Genomic DNA, 10,181 nt, shown 5'->3' on the forward strand with positions numbered 1-10,181 from the left:
CATTGTCAATGATGCTCTCATTAAAAATAACAGCACAGTCAAATGGAAAGCATGCTTACATATAAAATGTGATTAATTCTTTCAGACATGGCTCATGATGACTGGGACCATGCCTCCAGGGAGAAGCTCTGCTCTGCAGCCATCCAAGCTTTGTGCCTGGCCACCTCCCAAAGTGCTTCACACTCTCATTTTACCCTTAGAGGCAGACAAGAGGACTGCAAAGGACTTATGTGTCTCCTGTGCTCTCTGAAAAAGACTCCCATTTCTCCTGGGGACCAAAAGGAACAACAAAAGTAGCTTTTTCTTTGTAGAGCACACAACTTTTTCAAAATACACAGCTAAAACTATCCCTGCTTTAAGTGCTATAGAACTAGCCCTAGCCCTAGCTCTAAACCTAACCCTAATCCCGAACCCTAACCCTTTTTCTTAAATCGACTTTTCTGGAATCAACTTGTTTGGCCTTGCCAGAAATCGACTTTTCTGGAATCGACTCGCCTTGCCTTTTTCTTTCCCGAAATCGATGTTTCTGGAATCCACTTGTCGGGTCTGAAATCGATTTTTCTGGAATCCACTTGCCTGGCCTTGTCTGAAATCGACTTTTCTGGTCTGAAATCGATGTTTCTGGAATCCACTTGTCTGGTCTGAAATCGATTTTTTCTGGATTCAACTTGCGTTGCCTTTTTGAAATCGACTTTTCTGGAATCCACTTGCCTTGCCTGAAATCGATGTTTCTGGAATCCGCTTGTCTGGTCTGAAATCGATTTTTTCTGGATTCAACTTGCACTGTCTTTTTTGAAATCGACTTTTCTGGAATCGACTTGCCTTGTCTGAAATTGATTTTTCTGGAATCCGCTTATCTGGTCTGAAATCGATTTTTCTGGAATCCACTTGTTTCACCTTGCCTGAAATCTATTTTCCTGGATTCGACTTGCCTTTCCTTTTTTGAAATCGACTTTTCTGGAATCGACCTGCCTTGCCTGAAATTGATTTTTTTTTTCGGAATCGACTTGTTTGGCCTTGCCTGAAATCGATGTCTCTGTAATCGACGTGCCTTGTCTGAAATCGACTTTTCTGAAATCGGCTTGCCTCCCCTTGTCTGAAATCAATTTTTCTGGAATTGACTTTCTTTGCCTTGCCTGAAATCAATTTCTCTGGAATCGACATGCCTTGTCTGAAATCGACTTTTCTGAAATCGACGTGCCTGGCCTTTCCTGAAATCCATTTTCATAAAGCACTTAAAGCGGGGACCATTTTAGCTGCCTATTCTTAAAAACTTTTCTAGCCCTTAAAGCACGGACAGTTTAAGCTGTGTATTTTCAAAAAGTTGTCTCTAAGTGCCATAGCTCATGAAGTCAAAATGAGTGATCTGTGTCCCCTTGAGTTGAGCTTTCTTTTAGTAATAACGGATTAAGTTATATTTGAATTCTTTAGAAATGATTCTCATCTTGTCAATCAATGTCAATTTTGTGTGTCAATTTCTAGCAGAGGTAATAGAGCTAATCCAAAACCATAGGTGTATTCAAGTCTACATTGACAAGTATACTCAACAAACCAGGCACTGGGCTGGAAGAGGGATCATTTCCCAGTGGGCCTTAAGGCCCACATAAATCCCTGTGCAGAAATCGAGAAACAGAGACAGAAAGTGTCTAGACTAAGGCTTGTCACTTGAAAGTGAGTGGCTAACTGACTGGCAGAGGGCTGGAAATCAAATCCAAATATTTGGACCTCTAATTCCAGAGGGTACACTGCCTCCCCCAGGCTCACTTAAATGGCTTAACGAGAGCTTTACTGGATTGAAGTCAACATGAAAAGACATTAGATTCCATCGGCTCAGTCTTTGGCCCCTTGTCTCTAATGAGAATTTGCCTGGTTCAAATTTTAACAAGTAAATAGAAACATGGCAAAGGAGTTGAACCAATCCTTCACAGAAGGAAAAAAATGTGGAGGAATGGATGATTAAAAACATGAAGAGGGTTTCAGCCTAACAGGGTGAGATACCAGCTGACACCCAGATGACTGGCAAAAATAGCACAATCAGTGCAAGTGTTGGGGAGAATGGAGAGCCACAGGAATGCTCAGCCACCACTAAGAATGATGGTGAATTATTTTTGCTATGCTTGCTTATGAAAGGGTGTCTGTTGTGGGTTATCAGGACAATTACATTTCTTACTGGGATGAAATTTTAAAAATTGAAAGCCACTGACCAGAAGAAACTGAAGTTGTGTACAAAAGAAATGCCCAAGAACCTTCACAGTAACACAGTCCTAGGGGCCCACCTGGCCAAACATTCATCAGCAGGAAAACAAAGACATTTCCCATGGTCCCATCCACCACTAGAGATCATGCAGCAATGAAAATGAATCAGGTTAGTGTGGACGGGTCTCAGGAAGAGAACAGAGGATGAAAATAGACATGGAGCAAATGCTCAGAGCCAGTACAGCAGAGAAGCAGCCACACAGGAGACTTCTTCACATCAAAGTTCAAAACTGCAGCCCAGGCAACAGACCAAGACCTGTCTCAAAAAGACAACAGAGTGTTCAGAAACCACATGCAGTATTGTTTGGGGATGCACACAAATGTGGGGAAAGAAACACACCATGAAGAAAAGTACAGGAATGATAAAGACTAAGGCAGAAAGTGCCTCCTTCTGAAGTAGAAGGGAAGGGACTGGGATTCAGGAGGGGCTTCCAGGGAGCATCCAAAGTTTGGTTTCTTCAGATTCTATTCCCTAAACTTGGTGGAGGTCCCGTGTGTCCAATGTGTGAACATTCTTTATACCTGACCCATATTATACAAGTGCTTATTTCCTATACAGTATTGAGAAGACAGTTATAAACAAGATGCGTTAAAGAGCAAGATGGCAGATGAGCATCAGGAAGGAACCTCAAGCACAGCCGAGACGTCCCACCCACAGAACCTCACCATGGATACCCTTGTGCTCACAGGCCTGGCTTCCCCTCAAAACACAGTCAGTTGTCGGAGATCAGAGGCCACACTCATCACAGCAAAGGGGCAGGATCAGCTGAGACAGGGTCCTTCTGTGATGCCCACTGCATCCCCAGCTGTGTGAAGCGACCCAGCTGCCAGGTCTCACAGAAGATCATCGTACACCGAAACCGCGTGGGGAAAATGGTCCATTCTCCATGTGTCCATCAGCAGCAACTCTCAGATTCACCTCTGTCCTTCACCCCTTCTCCATGAAACAACCTTATAGAGCTTTACTTGGACCTATTTTTCTATTTATTTTTATTTTACTAACTATTGAAAAGACATATTGTGTGTATGTGTGATTTTGTCTCTATCAGTCAAGGTAATCCTGGTTAAATTTCTACTATTATTATTATTGCCAACATCATTTAGTTTTTTTAAGCTTTTCAATTCCTGAGGATATTGATCTGGGTCTTTTTGTCGTGTCAGACGGAAAATAAATCCCAACTGTGTAGAAGAAAAAAGAAAGCATTAATACCAAGGACTGAGACACTCCCAGGCTTAGCTTGCTTGGTGTGCAGTTACATCTACAGTTTCAGGTGCCCTTCTGTGACTCTCTCTCTCCTTCCCAACTTTGGCTCCATGTTTAGCTCCAAGAACCTCAGACATAACAGCATCACTGACTCCTCCCAAGGATTCCAGCTAACCTGTCCTTACTCTACAACAGCAGCACTGGATTCTCTGGAATCTCTGACTCTAACTAAAGCAAAAACCGCTCCTGCCCCCTCGAACTAAAGTAAGAACCACTCCTGTCCTGGTACTCAACTGCACGGTCCTCAAACTAAAGAAAGAACTGCTCCTGCCCAAGTCTGAGGCTCCGCAGCCCTCAAACTAAAATAAGCACCACTCCTGCCCAGGTCCCCAGCTGTGCAGCCCTAAAACTAAAGAAAGAACCATTGCTGCCCAAGTCCCTAGCTGCCCAGCTCTCAAAATAAAGTAAGAACCCTCCTGCCCAAGTCCTCAGTTGTGCAGCCCTCAAACTAAAGTAAGAACTACTCCTGCCCAGGTATCCAGCTGTGGCCATCAACCTAAGGTGAGAACCACATCTGCACAGAACCCCATCTGCATGGACCAAAGTAAGATGCCTCCTGCCCAGGTCGGCAGCTGTGCGGCACTCAAACAACACAAAGAACTGCTCCTGCCAGGTGTACAGCTGTCAGGTTCTCTAAAGTAGTAACTGCTCCTGCCAAGACCCCCAGCTGTGTGGCTCTCAAACTGCAAAAAGAACTGCTCCCACCCAGGTCCACAGCTGTGTGGCCCCAAAGTAACGCAAGAACTGTTCCTGCCCAGGTCCACAGCTGTGTGGCCCTCAAACAAAAGTAAGAACTCCTCCTTCCCAGATCCCCAGCTCGGTGGTCCTCACAATGCAAAAACAACTGCTCCTGCTCAGATCCACAGCTGTGTGGCATTAAAGTAAACTAAGAAATGCTCCTGCCCAGTTCCACAACTGTGTGGCCCTCAAACTAAAGTAAGAACTCCTCCTGCCAAGGTCCCCAGCTGTGTGGTCCTCAAAATGCAAAAAGAACTGCTCCTGCCCAGGTGCACAACCGTGTGGCCCTCAAACAACAAAAATAATTGCTCCTGCCCAGGTCTGCAGCTGTGCAGCCCTCAAGCAACAAACAAAACTGCTCCTGCCCATGTCCACAGCTGCCTGGCCCTCAAAGGACAAAAAGAACTGCTCCTGCCAGATCCCCAGCTGCGTGGCCCTCAAACAACACAAAGAACTGCTCCTGCCCAGGTCCACAGCCGTCTGACCCCAAAGTAAAGTAAGAGCTGCTCCTGCCCAGGTACGTAGCTGCATCTCCCTCAAACTACAAAAAGAACTGCTCCTCCCCATGTCTCCACCTCCACGACCCTCAGGCTTAAACAACAGCCCCACCAGCTCCTCCTGGGTCTCCAGCTTCAGGACCTTCCTGAACAATCCCTTCTCATGGAATTCTGCAGTCAACAAAACCACAGCAAAAGTAAATGAATAAACGTTTTGCTTTCAAATTGATGTGTCTTTTATATTCTTGCAAGTCAGTTAACTTTTCTACTTTCCATGAACCTTGCAATCTACTTCTATCCAATGTCAGATGGAAATACACAATTTGAAATGACATTTTAAAATGTAGCTATATTTTTAATATGATCTAATCACAGCTATGGAAAGAACCTTCTTTCTCTCTATCTGCGTTAAAGTCTTATGAACATTCAAACTATGAATTTACTTTGCTGAGGTTCCCAGAGTACACATTAACCCCAAATGTGACTCCCCTCCTTAAAATCTTTCAGCTCATTCCCATCACCGGAGCACAAACAGCAGCTCCCATCACAGCCCACGTGCCCAGCGCGGCCCCACTCTCTGCCCTGGCCTCGTGGTCTCCCTTGGCTGTTTCTTTTCTGCTGGACTGGCCTCTGTCAGTTCCTCAAACCACGCAGGCTCAGGCCTGACTCTGGGCCTCTGCCCCTCTGTGCCTCTGCCTGGGCGCCTTTCCCAGGCTCCCATCCTCCTCTTGGCCTGCTCAGCTCCAGCCTGCTGGTCGCCCCTCGGGTGGATGAACACATGGTATACTCGCACCCCCGGGCCTTTCCACAGGCTGATCTCTGTGCCGAAAACACTTCCCCCCTCACCACCTGGGTTTCCTTTTCTAATCGCCATTTATGCTTGGCATCTCCACTGAAATATCCCTCCCTTGGACTAACCCTGGGTAGGTCGCCAACCACTATCTCCTGACTTCAGGAATCCAGACGCTATCCCAGCACTCGGAACTTCCCCACTGCCACGTTTTGCAGCCCTGTGATTATTCTATTAGTTGATGCAGAAGTCATCATGGGTTTTCCATTACTTTTAATGAACTGCAGCACCGGCTCCTCCCTGCTTTTTTTCCCCCATTGCTATTAACGGCAAAAACTGCAATGACTGCTGCACCAGCCAATAGAATAATTTACATGTATGCATCCATCCTCTGTCTGCCCCTCTGGAAAAGACACCCCTTGAAAGCAGGGAGCAAATCTACTCAAATCACTCCACCTCCCCAGCATGTTGTAGATAATTATTTCCCATCTGACTGACAGAGAAACACCTTCATTGTTGTTGGGTTGAGGTGCATCACAGGACACGCCCCTTTGAAAGTCAATGTCACAGGCAGTCAGCATTTGCTTTTCACTCCTGCACCTGCGGCTTGGCTTGGCTTAGGCTGATCTAGTCTGGGCTTGGCTCCGGGCTGAGAGTTGGAACCACGTGTGCTCCACATGCCTCTCCTCCTGCAGCTGGAGCCATGGTTCTCTGGGGCATGCCCATCTCATGGGAAAAATCAAGAGCATTAGAGGGCAGGCCTAGCAGGGCCCACACAGTTCAGGCATCTGCTTGTACCATGTCTGTTAAAGTCTCGTTGGCATAAGCAAGTCGCCCAGCCACAAGCAACACCTCTGGGATGGATAAGTCCATCTACCCTCCCTCGGGCCCTGGTGAGGATGCGGATGTGTCATGCTCTTCCAGGGGTGGGGAGGTGAAATACTGAGGCCCAACATTAAATCACCCACAGCAAGAAATGTTAGCCTCTGTACCCCCATGCTGGAATCATTCTTCAGCCACAGGCTCCCCTAAGCTGACTTCCTTTTGCAATGGTCCCTGCCCAGGCACCTATGGTGCAATTCTGTTCTCCATCAGGGGTCCCATGGATGGAGAGAGCCTCTCCTCTTTGTCCCTCTCACTCTACGTGGCTCTTCTGACCTTTCAGATGCCTGAATCACAAAGCCTTTCTCTCTCTCCAATGTAACTCTTCTCTTGCTCTATGCCCTCCCTGCCACACCCACCTACTCCCATTCCCCTGGTGTGACCTTGTCACCTCTCACCAGAGCAACTGGAACATGCCTGCTGAAGGGTTCCCCATGCCCCAGCTTCCATGTCCCACAAACACAGCCCCGCCACTGCCAGCCATGCCTTCGAAGCCAGGCCAGTCCCTGATGTCATGAGAAACTGCCATCCTGTGCTGGGGGATCTGCTCCTGGCTCAATGGACTGACACCCTGCCTGGCAACCCAGAAAATGAGGAACTCCAACCTCAAACAACAGATGACAGCCTGGAGGCCGCGGGGAGTGAGCAGAGCAGACAGATGTGGGGGCTGCAGGCTGAAGGGAGACCTCAGAGCTGTGCCCATGACAACCCATCTCCCTGACCCCACCCATGAGCCCAGCCAGGCCCAGGCGGCTCTCATGTGCACAAAGTGAAGGAGGGAACTTGGAATGTTGGAGGAAGTGGGGCAGCCCTTGGGGGATGTGGTCTGAGATGATCATTCTCCACCAGTGGTAAAATTGCTTTCACCTTGGGCTTCATGTGGCCATTCAGAAATGCAAGTGGCTGCACTTCCACTCCAATTCCTACAAAAATGCTCAAATGCACCGCAACCCAGGTGCTTCTCTAAAAGAGGCCAAAAATTCGCTGGAGCCCAGCAAGGAATCATGGACTAAGAAACTTGGAGCCGATTGAACCAACGTGAAGTCTCCTAACATACCAAGTGATATCAAGCAACAGACATCTCACACGATGGATTCTGTGTAAAACCCCATTCCGCCTCCAGCTGCAATACAGAGAGCATCATCCTAATTTTGTCCTTGCTTTTCACTCATAAAATAGGTGTGGGCACCGAAATAAGACAGTGGATATAATAGGTCCAGAGTGAGGAACCGGCACCCATAACTCAGCCTGAAGTTCAGCGCCGTGCAAAAGGTTAATAAGAACCCCAGCAACTGGAGGACTGAGTTACATCACTTCTCATCGGTCCCATTTCTTTCCTATTTTTTACAATTGATGCAGGAAATGCATGTTTTAAAGATGGTAAAACAATTTATTGAGGGCTCTTAAAGGAAATAATTTAACAATTATATGGAGGACAGATTAAGGAGCAGTGGCATGAGCCCAGCAAGGAAGGAAATCACAGGACATCCGAGTCCCTTTCCCACTCATTGCTGCGCCCAAGGACACAGTGAGGGCAAGCGGTGTACACTGCCGTCTTAAAAAGTATTACTGCTTCTCTGAATAGTCTGATGCCCCTCAACAGACTTCATATTCACACAGAAATAGATATGCATGTAGACGGGTTTCCTCATTTCTGCACTTTTGTCTCAGAAATTCCTGAACGTTTCTTCCCTTCTAAATCCTCCCATGGCCACGTGTTCAACCTGCTCTGTGCTGAAATGGAACCAGGATTTTGTCATATACTTTGTACCTGAAACTCTCCCACAATGAGACAGATCAATCTTGTCACACCTGTCTTGGGAAGATGGGATTTTCACACGCATCATGCATACTTGCAAATGAGGAATGAGTGATACTAGTACAACGTCAGCCACAGTATGCAGGTTTCAGAATTCTGACTCAGGAATCCTTACCTTTTTTTCATAACCGAACGTGTGATTTATTTTTGAAAGAAAGTAATTAATACTGAGGCTTTTTCCAAATAAAGGGGAGAAATAACCATAGTAGATCATACCCTGGTTACAGGCTAATTACCACATTCTATACAATGTGGATATGCTAAACATGTATTCAATGATAATATGAATAATAAACGTTTGCAATTTTAAAATCACAAATCATTTGCCAATGTTGTGAATTCATAAATGTTGAAATAAATACTTAGAAATAAGTATCTTTTAAAAACTTTAGTCTCATAGTCTTTATAGTTCAACCCAAATATTACATACAAATAATGCAGCAAATAAATGGACATTTCTGATAATTTCCACTTGATTTCTTCATAATACTGCTGCCTGGTGTTGCATTAGTGAAGACACTTCCCACAACTACATGGACACCCCAGAGACTATGACAAATCACTTTATAGCATTCAAGGTCATTGACAGAGAATCCTAAATGTCAGTAGCCTTCATCTGTCTCAAAAAGATTGTTGTTTGTATATTTGCCCAAAAAATGTCAAACCAGATGATGTGTCAGTAAAGTCAGCCCAATATCCCTCAGCTTGAAGAGCATAGCAAATTTCGTTGGCACCACTGTCTAAAAGAACTTCTTTCAATTGCTACTTCTTCGTTCTAACCAATCATATCATTCTTAGTTTTTTGTGTTACAGTCAGAATCATTAGTTTGCTATTAGCAACTTCTGGAAGCAGTGATTCAAAATCTCTTGCAGCAATTCTGGGCATATCTGTATTGCACACTCTACTCTGGCACTTTCAAAGTTTCTGTGCTGTTAATTTTGTGTTCAACAGGTGCCTCATTACCCTAAAATTCATTCACACGTTGTGCCATCACAAACCTGTCTTTCACCTGATAAAGATTCTGCTAGAATATCAGGCAAAGTTTTATGGACCAGGCTTTCTTCAGTGAACCAGTCCCATTGAGGTGACAATCAAAACCTATGTTCCCAGGAAGCTGGAACCTCTATGTTGAGGTCCAAATGGTCCCATAGTTTCATCAGGCCACAGTGTTTGAAAGTATGTATCTGGAAGTGCAGAGGCCACATGAGACTCTTCAGAACCCGATGATCCTGCAGTTGAAAAGTCTTTGCAGTTGACAACCCTTTTAACTAAAGAACAAATCGGCCGGGCGCGGTGGCTCAAGCCTGTAATCTCAGCACTTTGGGAGGCCGAGGCAGGTGGATCACAAGGTCAAGAGATCGAGACCATCATGGTCAACATGGTGAAACCCCATCTCTACTAAAAATACAAAAAATTAGCTGGGCATAGTGGCGCATGCCTGTAATCCCAGCTACTCAGGAGGCTGAGGCAGGAGAATTGCCTGAGCCCAGGAGGCAGAGGTTGCAGTGAGCTGAGATTGCGCCATTGCACTCCAGCCTGGGTAACGAGAGTGAAACTCCATCTCAAAAAAAAAAAAAAAAAAAAAAAAAAAAAAAAAAAAAAAAGAGCAAAATCCTGGGCAATAGGAAGCCAGTCTGGCACTGTTCGAAAGCATATTGGCCATCTCTACTGGAAAGGACCGTTCGCAAAACAGCTTCCCTTTGGAAAGTTATTCCAGTTACCACCACTGCCTCCAGCTGTCCCAGAACCTGACTCTTTTGCTGTTAAATAGTGGCCTGAATCCTTACTTTTTACTGAGAATTTTCAGGAAGGCATTTCAGTGCTTTTGTCACTAGAAGATGTATCTCCACTGAAGATGTTCCTGCCTCCAGAAAGCTCTGACATGGTGTAACTAAGTGGAGAACCTTTGGTCCTCTCTCTTCTTTGGGGTGCAA

The 10,181-nt window shown here is 45.7% G+C and overlaps 1 pseudogene; it reads right to left on the reverse strand.

Annotated features, from left to right (window-relative positions):
• Positions 1-9,040: 9,040 nt before the first annotated feature.
• Positions 9,041-9,910, reverse strand: LOC120363170 (cobalamin trafficking protein CblD pseudogene; annotated as a pseudogene).
• Between the last annotated feature and the right edge of the window lie 271 nt (positions 9,911-10,181).

The sequence above is a fragment of the Saimiri boliviensis genome, chromosome 10, assembly GCF_048565385.1.
Source record: "Saimiri boliviensis isolate mSaiBol1 chromosome 10, mSaiBol1.pri, whole genome shotgun sequence".
NCBI lineage: Eukaryota > Metazoa > Chordata > Mammalia > Primates > Cebidae > Saimiri > Saimiri boliviensis.